Genomic DNA, 17,133 nt, shown 5'->3' on the forward strand with positions numbered 1-17,133 from the left:
TTTTTGTTACAACCCTGTATTTGACACATTTCTGTTAGTAAAAGTTATTATGACGAAATTAGGTTTTGTGATAAATTTTGAGATAATATTCAGAAAATGATGTCATATTGCACACCTTTCCATTGCCTTTTCTATGATTTTCTCTCTTTTCTCTTCGTCGTGAAAAATCCGGGGGTCCATATAGCTCCAATTCACCCATCTGTACCCAAGTGTGCGTGTGTGTGCAGGCGCGTAGCCAGGGGGGCGGTGGGGGCGGTCGCCCCCCCAAAACGTCCCCAAAAAAGAAAAAAAAGAAGAGAAAAAGGAGAGGAGAAAAGGAAAAGCGAAGGGAGGAAAGGGAAGAAAGGTAGCTTTGTGGGGTTTTCTTTTTATTCTTTATTTATTTCTCAAAAGAAAAACTCCTTCACTCTTGCTCTATATTTATATACATGATATATATGAATTTTGCTTCCGCGCTGCGCGCGGTTAAATGACAATATTGCAGTTCTCCTTTGTTTCCCTAACCCTGTTTTTCGACCTCAGCTACGTGTTTCTTGCCAGCTCATTACTAAAAAAACATAATTTGGGGGCAAACAGGTTCCTAATTTCAAAAGAGGAAGGTATAAAATTCGTGTCGTATTAAATAAAAAAAAAATACAATATTTTTTAAATCAAATTCTATTAAAATTTCCCTGCACATTCATTTCCTGTCCTGTTTTGCGCCCTCAGTTTGAAATTTTGAATGACACTTCAGTTTCTTTATCATTCAAAATTAAGCGCTTCTGGATAAATCAAAGAGATTATACATCATCCTTTTTTATATAATTTCAATAAATTACAGAAGTTTCAACTTTTTGCGCACTATTTTCCTTGTAATGAAGTTCAATAATCTTAGAAAATCAATTGAATTAGAGCCGATGGAGTAGAGATATCTGCATTTGATGAAACGTCCGCCCTCTGAAATTTCAGAGTTTCATTGCTCTGCACGGGGAGAAATATCTTCCTCCCGGCACCCTTCGGGGTAAATATTATTTTAATTTCCTCAATTTTATCCCTTTTTGTGCGTTCACAATCACTTTTAAAATCAAGGTTAAAAATCAAAATATAGTCACTGAATTGGAGCTGATATAGGTACTATAGAGACAAGAGAGACGGCTCCTTTTCATTTTAATTTAAGAAACACCGAAAGCTTCGCGCTCACTAACCATGCCCCCAACACCCACTTATCATGCAGATTATGATGTTTTTACATTGTACACCTTTATTGAAAAAAAAAACAGTGGTTCCGCAGCCCCTGAATCGATAAAGATGACCCACCTTTCTTTTTCTTTTTTGGTGTTAATTTGTCATGGGAGGCGCGATAGCCCATGCATGAGCAGGGGTTTCGGATTCCGGTGACCCGGGTTCGATTCCCAAAGTGGTTCGCTAGTGCCCTTTGGTAAGGCATTTATCCTCATTACCAGGTCCCTCGGAGAGGACCTTAAACCGTTGGCCCCCTGGTTGCTTGCTCACAGGCATTCGTGCTTTCTTAGCAGTCAGGTAAAAAACCTCTGTATAAACCTCTGTATATATGTAAAATCCAGTGGAGGAACCTTTTCCATGTATGCATCGTAGACTAATATTGACAAAGTAAAACTGAATTGAATTGATTCAAAGTGATATTCAATTTACATCAGGGGTAGATACAGGATTCTCCGAAGGGGGGGCACATTTTCCCGAGGGAAAAAGGGGTTTTCAACGAAAAATAAGGACATTTCATCCACGAAAAAATTTGACAAGCAAAAAAAAAAAAAATAATAAAAAGGTCTTCATTTTCAAAGGGGGGGGGGGCATACTTCTATTTTAACAGCAATTTTACATTACAAATTTCAATTGTGCCTCTCAAAGGGGGGGGGGGCACGGGTCGGCTTTGCCCCCCCCCCCCCCCCGGATCCGCCAGTGAATTTGTTTACTGCTTTGGTCAGATTGTGTCTGAATTACAGAGACTACAAAATTATACGACGCATATGAAAACAATGCATTCTCGGAAATCATTAAAATGTTGTTGTGCATCAAGTTCCAGTTCGACAGCTGTATTCTACAACAAATTGGAGCAATTAAATATATTTTCCTGCTTTCTGTGATAATCCAAGGGGAAGCAGGTATGTTGGGTGCCTGCATTTATATTTATTAAACACGTCAGTGATATAAGTTTGGTGTATGATGTATTGAATCTGAATTAACAAGACCATTATTAAACCATCCGAGTGCTTGGTCTCGCGAGAGACACCCGACCGCTTCATGAACTTCTCGCCTCACCCAGCCCGGGGAGCGATTGCCAGCGCGGTGTACCGTGGCCACTCTCGTGGTTCGCTCGTACTCGTGTGCGATTAATTCATGCCATGGTGGTGGTGGTTTAGACAGGAATAACCGTCGTTTCTGGGGATTTATTTAACAATTTCTGACATTTTATTATCATCCCCATTCACCGACGGTAGTGTGTTACTGTTAGTCACTTACTCAGTGCGAGCCTGCATCATGTGTAATCGGGACCACCAATTCGGGCGACCGGGTTTTGTCTAGACTAGGCCTAAATTTTTTTATTTTTTTTATTCTTAATGACGTATTATCTTGAACGAAGGCCCACTATTTTCGTTAGACTCTAATCTTTCTTTTGATACTATATATATTGCAAGAAAATATCGTTCAACGAGTTGTGCATTTATCAAGGCTTTCCGATTAGAATTTTTTAAATCCTGGCCAATCAGTTCAAGCGACAAGTTCCGAACGCACGCACATCTACAAGCACAAAGCAGCGGGACAAATCGCGTTATATATAGCCTTGAGGACTCCATGATGATATTTTGTAATATTTTGACATATACTTCTTCATCATGGAGCCTTGAACCGCCTGTCATATACCGTAAGTAACAGTGTATTAACCGCACCCGTGCATTAACCGCATCCCCAACTTTGGACTAAAAAAAAAAAAAAAAAAAAAATCCTTCTCACATTTACATGCATATTTGAGGTACGAAGAAACAAAAACTAAGTTAAAGATTTCAAAGAATTCAAAGAGATTACCGGTATGCGGAAATCTGCTGTTCTTGATCAATTCATCTACAAATGTTAGCAAGAAAGAAAGGTCCCGACAATATTGGCCACTTACACACTCACTCACCTCACAGTCACAGTGTACACACACACAGCATTGCCGTTCTTGTACATGTACATTGCAAACTTCGATACGGTACCACTACCATTACATCTTATCAAATTGTGAACTGTGTCTTTCACATTTCTTGCATCACAACCTCACAATCACTTTCAGAATTTGTCTAACATTCGATGGCTTAGCATGAATTTTGGATATGGGATTACAGGAAGGTTCAAGAAACAAAGAAATTTGCATTTTTTCCACTTGTTTTACGGCTTCGTGCCGTTTCTCTCATACGTGGTGCACGGTGTACATGGTATCTTATGAAAAGCAAACAGGAAAGAAAAAAATAAGCTGGCGCGAAACGGGACTTTGAGGGGTTAAAATGAATAGCGCCAGCTTAAGTCGCACTAAAACCACAATACAATGCAAGCTAGCTCTCGGCTCTTGCTCAGCTGTGACAAATTATTACCGAGAATGCTTGGCATCTCTTTGGACTTAGCCAGGGAACTTCGCTGCTTTGAATCGAGAATAAAGTCGAAATTAGTGTCATGAAGGTAGGTGCATTTGTTATGGACACTATTTGATTAAGATCGTAATAATCGCTTCCCATAACCCGCGGCTCATACCCCTCTAAACGACATTGCCCTGGGCGGCTACGCCCGGCCACTCGATGTGTTTTGAACTGGCAGACTTCTTACATGTTCGGGAGGGGTTACGCGGACGGGCTCAGACCCGTCACCGTGGATAAACCGCACCCCCGACTTTTGCTTATATCCCGCCGAGAAAAAGGTGCAGTTAATACACCATTACTTACGGTATGTATAAGAGACACTTGTAAACAAAGATGGATTTCCCTAGGAAATCCATCTTTTAAGATAAAAATCACTTAAATGTTTTGATTTTAAATTTTTATTTATTTTTACACCTTCGTACGCCTAATGCGTATGAAGGTTTCCAAAATTGGTTAATGAAAAGGCGAAAAATTGAAGGGTTCTTAACAAATACTAAAATTAAGACGTGATTAGGAATATTTATTATAATAATTATTTATGATCACGTATTGAAGTTTAGTATTTGTTAAATAATTTTTATCTATAAATTGTTCTTCAAAACGGCATTTTGTAACATCGCTAATCAAAGGTACGTCAAAACGAAGCGGTTCAAGGGTCAGACCTATTGTATTTGCTTTGTTGACAAAGGGATCGAGGGATCTACACAAGATCGGTCTGGTAAGAAACCTTCAATTTTTCGCCTTTTCATTAACCAATTTTGGAAACCTTCATACGCATTATGCGTATAAAGGTGTAAAAATAAATAAAATAAGAAACATTTACGTGATTTTTATCTTAAAAAATTGATTTCCTAGGTAGGGAAATCCATCTTTGTTTACAAGTGTCTCTTATACATATATGGCAGGCGGTTCAAGGCTCCATGATGAAGAAGTATATATGTCTAAATATTTAAAAATATCATCATGGAGTCCTCAAGGCTTGTTTTTTTTTAAGACATAGATCTACGCATTTGTTTGTCATGTTTGTATGCAGTGAGGAAGAAAAGTAATTTGTAGAACAGAGCCAAATCACAGCACTGCCACCTTAGAAACTTAGAAACTACTATCACTATCATTATCAGAAACCATGTACTTTGAAACTGACATGGAATCAGATTAAATACCGGTAAATGAAATGTCTGGAAGACTTTTCTGACATTTCTCAAAATTGCATTGATTTGTACAGGACTATGAAATAAAGAGAAATAAAAGTATTCCATCATGGTCCAAAAAGTGGTATTGAATGTTTGATGAACAATATACATGTACATTAGATTCAATAAGAATAGAATTTGATTATAAGTGTACAGTTAGGCTATGCTATTAGCTATGGATACCCAAGTGTAATGCTGAGTGTAATATAAGTAACATTTCTTTAATATTGCATTTTGAGATATCATATTAAGGTTTAATTTAAAATATCATTATACATATTCAAAAGTTGAAGTACAAAGTTATTTATTAAAAAAAAAATATATCCATTATAGAGATGAAGGAACTTGTTTTTATTCCATTGAAATAGAAATCTTAACCACCTAAGAAAGTTCCAGTTTAAACAAAACAAATAGTCCTCAATTTGGCAACCCCTTAAAAAAAGACTCATTAAATGCTTTGGCAACATTTTGGAATGTGTACCGGTATTGATTACATGTACAATCCAGGTGAAAAAATACATTTTCATGTACCACTAACATGTGCACAAATCTATGATGTATGTAACACTTTAAATGTAATGTTTGTAACGCCACAATTTTGGCTCTAGAGGATAGTATGCCTCATTTGTTTCTCTAAATTGAACTTTAATCAAATTAACAATTTCATTAGTCATTACCTTTAAATTTATGGGTAAATTAGTCTACATATAACTTTGTACTTAACTCACATACTTTTCAGTGAATGTGTAATTGTAGGTATGCCAAAAGTCTTGTCCACAAAATGTAATGTCTGTAATGGTGAGCATTATATGCTGTAACTACCACAACAAGTACTAAAATTGATTGAAACTTGCATTGTTGATAATTCATGGTCAAGTATTTTTGTGATTCCATGATTTGAGGTCAGAATTGTCTTTAACTATAAATGACCTTTTGAAGTTGCAAAAATTGTCTGTATTGCTGGAACTGCCCATATGCAGCTTTTTTTGTTCACGATTAAGTTTACTTCTCCTGCACTGCTTTTTGTACTTTTTGTCCAAATCAAGCAAAAGAATATGTCTGTGATAATTACAAATATTGTTATTATTATTATTGTTATTATTATTCAATTTGATGGTACAGATTGATTGGCTGAGTCACTCTACATTTGTGACCAGCCACCCCAAACCAGCTAATCACCAGGGAAGGTTCTCTGTAAATAGCCATAATAATAATTTGATCTTCAACAAGAAAAACTCAAAAAATCTATTGGTAATCTGAAAGAGTAATTCTTTTAATCATTCTGCCGAAAGTTTAAGATTTTATGGTCTGCTTGGAAGGTTCATTGAGATTGCACATGGTGCACATGTAATGCTTGAGTGAATCTGAACTTCAAACAATGTTTTCTAATTTATTTCTTGAAGCTGTCGCTGAGTTTCTTCTACATTAAATCAAGTTCTTAAATGTGGGTTATATATCGTTTGAAAGCTTTGGATGTGATTTTTCAAACTCAAAATCATTTTGGGTAATTATTTTTATTGTTGGTTTCGGGGAGGCTGGTCACATTTATATCAAGGATGTCTATTGATTTTATTATTTATTGTGTGGTATCAGCAAATTGTATTACTTTCCATGAAATCTCAAGATTCATGCTCATACTGACTTTGATACACATTTGATGATGCACAGTCCACATCTGGCCAATGCAGTAATGTTAATTTCTTTCTTGTATGCAACTCAGAGACCCATTATTTACATTCTGCACAAACATTAACAGTAGTAGGACTAGCTATTCTCCTACATGTAGCTACACCCTACAAGTGAATGCAGATTTTTTTTTTTTTGAGAAGGGATTGAAATTTTTAATATTACAAATGTCAAGTTGATTGCTTCATATCCAGTAACCAGGCAACACTTGAATGACCTGTATCAGGATTCAGGGGGAGGATAGGAAGGGAGGGGTTAAATGGTATTAACCAATGTGTACATTTACAGTATGCTGTAAGATCTAGGGATGACAAACCTTAATAATACAAAGTGCATACTTCACAAATGAATAATAAGTGCCAAAATATAAGCCCAGATTATGGATCAGCTAAATACTCTATGACAAATTTGTATGAACTTATTTGAATTGTTGCCAATGATGGAAAATTGGAATACCTGTAATTGACTAACAATGTGAGTTGATACCACCAACTTATTTTGATTGCTACCAATATACATGTAGGCCTATATTAAATTTTGCTAATGAAATTTAAAAAATGATGATTGGTAAAAAGGTAATTCCATTTTGACATTTCGTATATGAATTAATGAACAACTAAAACAATGATCACCATGTCTATAAAAGGAGCCTCAAATTGGCCCCCAAATCCTGAAAATTCCCATTATGACCTTGTTTACCTGACTTGGAGCAGGCACCCTTCCACATTTTAAATTTTATATGTGATATGGTGCTGAGAACGATGTACATGTGTACATGTAGCGCCATTTGACTGGAAATTTATATGGCTGTATGTTGAGGCATACATGTAGTGTATGTACGTGTATGAGTACTGAAATAAAACTTGAATTTATCTGTAACTGTTAGTGCGAATGACGATCACTAGGACCCCATTCTCATTACGCTTTCTAAAACTAGTTTACTGGAAACCGGTTCAGAATACCAGTTTGGAAGATCGCTTTGCTAGCGTTCCCATTTGATCCCCTGTAAGTGGTTTTCAAAATCACTTCACGTAAAGCGATCTTGTTGCTATGGGAATGTTCTCAGTGGGGTGACACGTTTCGTGCGAAATTCGAAACCGCATCGTAGGCATTCTACACACAGTGTATAGAGCAGCACGCTAAAAATGTGCGAAGATCGCTTCCCGAAGAGAGGAGGTTTTATGAACCGGTTGGGAAGATTGCTTCCAAGATTGTTTCAACCATTCTCATTACACATTAAACTAGTTTCCACGAAACTAGTTTCCATTAAACCAGTTTTAGGAAGGTACATGTAGTGAGAACGGTGTCTTGGTCCTTCATGTTTGTCTGGGTTTGGGTGCATGTAGTATCTCATTTTTGTGGTTTTTTTTAAGAAAGATAGTTTAAATACTTATTTATGGTCTAATCATAACATGCTACACCTCTTTAGATGCAGTTGACAATCCCATGTACATGTAAGCACCAATTGTGTAATTTCAAGTTAAAAAATGCAAAAGCTCCCTACCGTAGGAGGGTGGATGTCCCCCTCCTACATCTCCCATCCTTATACATTATCATATAAATATTGTAATTGCAGTATCTCATCCACATTCATATCAAGGAATACTTTTGTCATTGCTATTTGCATTGTAATTAATACAGGTTTACCATTTAAATTAAGTTAGAACAACAATATGTTCTACAAAAACAATTTTAACACAGTAACAAGATATAATGATACAGAATAAGTAGTCTTGACTTTTAGGCTTATATGCAGCCTTTACAGATTTGTTCACTCATTTTTTAGTACATTTAGAAGAATCATTCAGATTTGATTTGCATAAGTTTTTGAATGGTAAAATGTTCACCAGCAATTTACAGTTCTTTATTATGTACATGTGTATATGTTTGGTGACATGTAACTGTAAGCCTATATGCCTGCATATCAAATCATTAATGCTCAATGTATCATCCTTCTCCATCAATTAGTGCTAAATTATACATCTCACATCAGCAGAGTGTCTGTAAAAATACTGCAGATGTGTTTAGAATTATTAGAAGAGAGAAAACAAAATATGCACACTTTTTTAAAGGGTGTTTTGACAACTCAAATGCTTGTAAGAAGCTTGTACCAAGTGCTGTTAATTCATTGATTTACAAATTGTGTAAGAATAAAAACAAATTACTACCGTACTTTAAATTTCATAGAAAATATTCAAAATTCCAATCACAAATGGCCTCTTGTAAAATATTGTTGTACTTGGACAACTTGATATTCACAATGTTCATCTGCATAAATAATGTATCAAGGAAATCTTTGACCAAATTTGATTTCCAACTTCCTGGACACTGGAACTTCCATGTACATGTACATGTTTGTTGCCTGTCTACTTTAGACCTGTATTACATTTATGTACACTACCGCATGATAACTTTTACTACTGAACTGTAAGGCTGCAGAAAACTGTCTGGTCCAGTGCTAGAGCATTGGAAAGATCAAGAGGGGCTTGGCTCATTACCTATGCATACCAGCTAGCTGAGGCTTGGGATGGCATCATATGGTATGAGAGGCTGGCCTCCTGGTATCGCATCCATCGAGATGGAGGAGGGTGATGATGTAGTCTAGACAAAAACACTCCATCACTGATTTAAAACATTTTCATTATATGGGATAAGTCATTGCATTTCATGTTTATTTATATTGCATTATTACTGAATAAAGGATTTTAGCAACCCCATACATGTATTTATAAGGAAGTCCAGCCTGACCCTAAGCTAGTTTTTGCAAAGAAGAGAAATTAGAGAAACATATTAATGAAGCTTTACTCAAAATCATACAAAGTACATTATAACATGCTAAAACGTAGTTATGAATTTAAACAAATATATTTTGTGACTTTATATGCAAGCAGCATCCTCAAGTACAATACAGGTATGTCATGTGCTACAATGTATTATATACTGTAAAGTGTAATTTATTCAGAAAAATGGAATTGAATTTGTAGATACATGTAGTTTATGATGCTTCTCTGACAAAAAACACACTTTCTATTCAGTCATTATGAATCAGTGATATATTACAATATATGGAAGAGCTGCTTTTTCAGTGTATTTGTCATCTCAAAATCAAATCTTAGAAACTTGGTTATTAACTCTTTCAGTCTTTGCTGGAATTTGCCAAACCTTAAATGATGTGTTTCTCTTACTTTCTTCTTTTATTAAAATCCAAGTTGATGCCAAGATGAAGCATTACTTAGTACAGGGTCTGTGACACAGACTGAGGAGGTTTAAGATTGGCTGTTGCCTCTATCTGCTCCCTATGACGTTGTGTGTTGTGAACCGACTGATACCTATCCATTTCTTTAAGTACCAGGGTGCATCTCCAATGTATCAAGCTGAAAATAGGGTCATTAAGAATCTAGTCATTTCAATTTCAAACTCTCACTTGACATGATACTATATTTGAGATGTGTACACATTCATGTACATGTACAGGTAGAAATTGATGATGTGATGATATATACATGTTTACAGTATGTTATTTATGATTATGCGAGTGCTTCCTATTTTATGCTTTTTTATTGGAATAGGGTACAGATTGCCTTGTAAAATACTTTTTTTAAAGCAAATTACATGTCTATTTTTTTTTCAATATACATTTCATGTAGGCTCTTCTTTTTATCTTTTTTTTTAACATATATCTGACAAGACAAATACTTTACATCAGCACAATGGTGGTCTGTTGTAGAAGATAAGATATTTTTTTTTGCAAGGGTATGGGCAATAGTGCACGTGATCATGTAACAAAACAGAGTTATGCATTTTGTGTAGATCAGTTCTAGGTGTTTCTTTTTTTAGATGTTTCTCATTGAAAAATTTACTAACATTTTCATATGTTGTCACTGCATTGCACCTTGAACAAGTTGTGTACACTGCATCGTCACTTTGATGTGTTACAGCTTCATATGTAACACATAGGAACATAATCCTACCTAAAGGCAAGCCTACAATGTATGACTCAAGATAAAGACCAAGGTTATTTAAATGGCATAGACGCAAAAGAGAGCACTGATACAGTGAAGTGAAGTAGATAGTCTGTGCCTGTCATCATGGGCTATCTAGCTGGAAGGCTGTATAGGTCGGGTCGACATACCCTGGTTCTTACATTACTGCACACATCACTTCTCAGTAGATAACAGACCAAGGAGACATCTCATCCCGTTAGCTTCACCATCAAATAGTCCAGTACTAACACCCTCATCTACATGTAGCTAGTTGTAAATATTGTCTACTCCCTTCTTCTTGAGTCTGTGTTTGAAAGTATTAAAGAAGAATCAAGAATCTATTTTTGTCTCACCTGCATAGCAGAGTGAGACTATAGGCGCCGCTTTTCCGACGGCGACGGCGACGGCGGCGGCGACGGCGACGGCGGCGGCGACGGCGGCGGCGGCGTCAACACCAAATCTTAACCTGAGGTTAAGTTTTTGAAATGACAGCATAACTTAGAAAGTATATGGACCTAGTTCATGAAACTTGGCCATAAGGTTAATCAAGTATTACTGAACATCCTGCCTGAGTTTCATGTCACATGACCAAGGTCAAAGGTCATTTAGGGTCAATGTACTTAGACCATGTTGGGGGAATCAACATCAAAATCTTAACCTAAGGTTAAGTTCTTGAAATGTCATCATAACTTAGAAAATATATGGACCTAGTTCATGAAACTTATACATAAGGTTAATCAAGTATCACTGAACATCCTGCATGAGTTTCACGTCACATGACCAAGGTCAAAGGTCATTTAGGGTCAATGAACTTTGGCCGAATTGGGGGTATCTGTTGAATTACCATCATAACTTTGAAAGTTTATGGATCTGATTCATGAAACTTGGACATAATAGTAATCAAGTATGACTGAACATCCTGTGCAAGTTTTAGGTCACATGATCAAGGTCAAAGGTCATTTAGGGTCAATGAACTTTGGCCAAATTGGGGTATTTGTTGAATTACAGCCATAAATTTGAAAGTGTGTTGGTCTAGTTCATAAAACTTGGACATAATAGTAATCAAGTATCACTGAACATCCTGTGCGAGTTTCAGGTCACATGATCAAGGTCAAAGGTCATGTAAGGTCAAAGAACTTTGGCCACGTTGGGGGTATTTGTTGAATTGCCATCATATCTCTATAAGTGTATTGGTCTAGTTCATAAAACGTGGAAATAAGAGTAACCAAGTATCACTGAACATCTTGTGCGAGTTATAGTAGTTTTCAAAATCAGCACTGCTGCTATATTGAATCGCGTGATGCAGGTGAGACGGCCAGAGGCATTCCACTTGTTATCTTTGGAAGACATCATTGGAAATAGAGAAGTCAATGTTTGTGAATGTCATCACCTTTTTGTGTTACATGTATTAGTCTCCGCTTACTTTTGAGGAATAATAGGGATATAATATTGGATTTTATATGCTATCATACCATCAAAGTTAACCAGGATTCATTAGTCTACAGTGTTAATCTCATCTTGATCAACAGCGTGTAATAAGGTACAGCATATATATATATTTTTATTGTTCAGGCATGATTTATTTTTCTGTGAATCAAAATAAGTTTGATTGCTGATGAGACATTCCGCAACTGTGTGCATCTCTAGTGTACATATGTATAAGCTTCATACATGTACTTGTATTTTTTCACCATTTAAATATTTCAAAATAAAAACAAAATGTGAAAGTTTCCCTCAGCCTAAGCCAAGTCCTAAACCTGAAATATATACATATGGAAGAAAAAAAAAGAAACAAATTGATTTTGGATCCATGGACTGCTATACCACCAGTCCACACATCACTGCTGTGCTGAATCAGAGCTCCATGCTCAGAGATGGTTCATTACAAATATACCAGGAGTTATGATTATATTTCACATACAGTCTTTCTATAAGTTTGGTCTATATACCGTCTATTTAAAGTCAATCATGTGCACAGGATAAACTGTAGTTTCTTCATAATCATTACTCTTGATAATGGAACGTTTTGGCCCAAATTCACAAAGTGGTTTTTAAAACCATTGGTTGAACTCATGGTTTATGCATATTTCCTGAAAAATATATGCTATTTTACAGCATATTTGAAAATGTCCAATGCTGATGCGCGCTTTTGTCGTGCAGTGAAGAGTGGACTCATTAATTTATAACAGTGGACTCATGAATAAAATAGCATGGATAACCATGGCAACAGGCGTCAATTTAGCGCAATCTGACAAAAGTGTGCATCAGCATTGGACATTTTTTTGATATACGCGGTAAATAAGCGTAATTTATACCGTAGGAAATCTGCATAAACCATGGGTTCAACCGATGGTTTTAAAAACCACCTTTGTGAATTCGGGCCTTTTGTGTTTTGCTAATCACTTCAGCTCACAGAGTAACAACATATGAATTATTTTGAATATATAATTGAAATGGGAGTTCATTACCACTCATTCTTTTTTATCCATCTTTCCCCATCACATACAGTGACAAATAGTGGTTTACAATACATCTAGGCCTACATGCAGTAAGACAAGCATCTGCTATTAATTTTATAAGAGGGAAACCTTGATTTTCTTTATCCAAATTCCTTCTTGTAGAGAAATTCACATTTGGCTCTTGTTTTATAGAAGAATGTAAACTGTAAAGCATATAAAATAGTTACCTCTTGATTTCAGGTGATGAGAAAAGCTATCACCTTTACCAGTGGTGATTGTCAGTAAATACTATAAACTGATTAGTGTTATAAGGGCTGAGTCATTACATATTTGTTTTACCAGTGAGTGACCGCCAGTGATTTTTTTTGTTGTTGACTACTAAAAAAACTATAAAAAGTTCAATTTCACCAATTATATGAATATCAACCACCTTATTCGTTGTCTAGGTCTGAAGTTATGACTACATATTACTACATGTATGTATAATGTATAATAGAGCAATGGGAATCATCTGGATATTTCAATTTTTTTGCATGAATTTATTGGCCCAGAACAAATTTCAATGATAGACACATGTGTCATTAAGGTTCAAGGAATGGATGGATGCTCTTTAAATACATAAATATTTTTTAAATATATATTTTAAGGTCTTTGTTGTCGACCTGCCATTTTTTAAGGAATTATTCCCAGCCTTGAAAATATGTACATGTAAAAGGTATGTCAATTGACAAACAATCGTTATGCTTCTAAAAATAAACATGATTATTTACCAGTGTTTTTCAGCTACAACTACAGTTTGATTACAATAACATCAAGAAGACCTACATGTACAGGTATGTTTGAGGCTTAGAGAAGCCGTGTTAGGGAGTTTTTGCTCCTCGAATGCACAGCAGATTAAAGGACATGTATAGAAAATATATTGTCAAATGCTCTCCATGATAAAGCATTTATAACCAAGAAGTCATTGATAATTGGTGAATCAAAACAGCAGTTTTGTCCTGGGCTCAGGAAAAACGACATATTTGCAATTTTTTGTCAGCTCCGAAACTGATGACGAAACTGCTATTCCGGTTCCCTAATTTTCGACAAAGACCTCCCAGCTAATCTTTGTCACTAATTTTTGGCATTTTTAATTTAGGTCTTCTGTGATTTTGTCTCTTGAATGCACTGTGTGTTGTGGAGAAAAAAACTCCTTTCTATCAAATGAATTGATAATGAAATTACAAAGTAATTTTGTTCAAGTACCTGTAGTGTTGGATTTAAATATATCTACTATGTAAATGGTGAGCAGTTTAGTACATGTACATGTATATCATGTCCTATCTAGTAATCACAGTCAGACAGTATACCAAGAGCAGATGTACTATCAGGATAAGACAACACAGCCGTTTGGCATGCCAGCTATGTGAATCCCTGTTGGAGGCCCTCTCGTTTTGCTCTTTCTATCACATGGGTTTTCTCTCTATTTTTGTGCACTATTCAATTGTCACTCTTCACTGTTTTGTCATTAGATGTAGATCTTTCTACTCTGTCCAATTTATTTCTGAAGATCTCATTTAACAGCACTTTGCTCATTGGAACACCTACATGTAGGAACATCTGCTCATACTTGTAAAACATAGGACTACCCGTACTTTATCTCTTGCGAATGATTGATTTATAATATTACAGAATCAACCAAATTTGCTCCTCTGTAATTTCAGTCCTTTACTTTTCACTTTTGTCATTTTTCTGAAAAATGTTTGTCTATGCTACATGTAGGAGTAACTTATTACGGGTATTTTATGAGCTGAATGTGTTTATGCTCCCCACTCATTCACCCTTAAGTAGGATATTGACTAGATAAGGAGCTATTGAACAAATTTTGTTATTTACAAATGTATTTTATATGTAGGCCTACATTCGTAATTTTTTTAAAAGTCATATTCTGAAATACAGCACTTACAGTATTGTACGCCTACAAAAGCTTGTTGTACTCAAGCAAATGGGAGGCTGAATGACATACATTTGTACCGTTGCACACGTAGCGTCCAAAATGTAACACTCATTATGTACCGTTGCATCGTCAGAAACAAGGTGATGTCACTATAATAATTAGAATTATTTATTGTTATTATTTTTTGGGGGGCGTCACCTGTGCCTGGGAGGCGAAAAGCAAACTGAACCACTATGACCCGCAAGTCTCTCCTCCTTATATAACTGATTGGGGGAGTGCAGGTGGACCACTACACCAGGGTTTCCCCCTACTCTTTATATGAATAGTGCAGTGGGTTCTCCATTAACATCCTATCCGAGGGACTGAGTGTTTTCCATTGTAACAGCCTGCATGTATGAAACATGGGAGAGACTTTTACATACAATGCACTGGCTTCAGTCATCTGCCCTGGGTGGACTCGAACCCACGATCTTTGGTTCGACGGGCAGACGCGTTACCAACTAAGCGAACAACACTCCAGGTGCCGCGAAACGGTTTTCAAAGTGGGGGGGCTGACCATGCAAAAAATCACAATCATATGGTAATTTTTACGCTTCCACGGCCCCTGCTCTCTAAATTCAAATAGTAAGTGCACATGCACTACGCGTAGGGCTCAAATGCGCTTTGCTGCTGCTGATCAGATGAGCGTTTGGGGGATTTTGCTTTTCGCTTTCAATAATTCTTTCTTATTTTCATAGATTAACGTAGGAAAAAAATGATTATTGTTAGTTTTTTTAAGCTAATTTCTGAAGCATTGTATTTGTGCAAGACGAATAGCGAATATTCTTATTCATGCAATGGTGCTAGATTTCGCACAAGGTGAAAAAATATGCTCTATTCAACGAGGCGCAACCTCATTGAATAGAGTGTCTCTTTCTTTCACCGTATCGTACTCATGCCTATTCGCTACTGTATAGAGTGTTGTAAACCGAACCCGTTGCTAACATGCCGGTATCCCCCTGATGATGGGTTTACAGGTCGGGCCGAGTTCATTCTCCAACCCGCAGACCGGCACCATAGATAAGAAGAGAATGTCAACCCAGGCCCCAGAACTCTAGAATATTGATTAAATAAGCGAGTTTGGATGTAAATTCACTCTAGCTTAGTTGGAATATTCCCTTATGTGAGTGTGGGGATATCACGTGCGTCAAGGTGAACATGATTGAGTGAGTGCACATGGTAGACCTCGATTATGTGATTCAATCCGCGGGTTCAAATCCGACGGTCAGTGGGTCCGGGCTACAAATCATTGGATTATAAGGGATGGTATGGGTTGGGTTTGCACGTGCTGATACTACAGTGCTCACTACCATGATGCACACAGAGCTTACAAAATGCTTTCCCAAATGACCTTGGAATTTATTCTTCATCGTACCTTGTGATATCAAAAGCTTTTCCCCAACTCACAAATTACATTTATTTGTACATCTACTGATACGTATTGTACGTTGTATCCAGGATGCGAATTTTATCAGTGGTTATGTGCTACATGTAGGCATTGGATTGGACACAAATATATGAGCTGAAACTTCAAAGAGGAGTAAGAAGGGATGAGAGTAATGAGAGGGAATTGAGAGAATGTATGATGGGGGAGATGGAGATGTATCTAGGTGATACTGATTGATGTAGACATCTGTGCTAGACAACCCACTGATATGATGTGATACCAGGCTTTTAGATATCTGTACTGGGATGATATAGACAGCATCATCTTGGTATCTTCTCCCCCAAAGTGATTGTCAGAGAAACCAACCCCTTTGTAACAGTGTAGGCCTACAGTGTAATTGTACCTCACAATTTTCAGCCACAAAGAACCTGATAACTGTAATCTATATCATGAAAGTCATAGGTAAAAATTTGTAAACATTAATTAGATAGACATGTATGTCTATGCACTTCCTTATAAACATTTTACAAATATGGAATACCTCATATTTATTATTATCTTATTCAAATCACAAGTCCAACAATGTGTAGGGTCCGACAGTGGACTGTATACAGGAAAGTCCTTCTGCCTACCAAGTACCAACATTTGTGAAAATACCCAATTTTTAAAATGAAAAAGTATATATTCTTAATTATTTAAGAGAAATAATAATCATGGTCATAAGATAAGGTCTACATGTAAAATGTGTGTCGAAAAAGTTACAGTGTTTTTCATTTCATGTCCATTTTAAATGTTTATGTTTAATACTTGAGTCATGTGAC

The 17,133-nt window shown here is 36.4% G+C and overlaps 1 protein-coding gene across 1 annotated transcript in view; it reads left to right on the plus strand.

Annotated features, from left to right (window-relative positions):
* Positions 1 to 10,650: 10,650 nt before the first annotated feature.
* LOC129264690 (F-actin-monooxygenase Mical-like) overlaps positions 10,651 to 17,133 on the plus strand; it is a 39,851-nt gene continuing 33,368 nt past the window's right edge. The window contains exons 1-2 of the mRNA XM_064102313.1: positions 10,651 to 10,764; positions 11,798 to 12,031. The gene's annotated coding sequence lies outside the window, so the exon portion shown is untranslated. The remainder of the gene's footprint in view (positions 10,765 to 11,797; positions 12,032 to 17,133) is intronic.

The sequence above is a fragment of the Lytechinus pictus genome, chromosome 7 (genome assembly GCF_037042905.1).
Source record: "Lytechinus pictus isolate F3 Inbred chromosome 7, Lp3.0, whole genome shotgun sequence".
Lineage (NCBI taxonomy): Eukaryota > Metazoa > Echinodermata > Echinoidea > Temnopleuroida > Toxopneustidae > Lytechinus > Lytechinus pictus.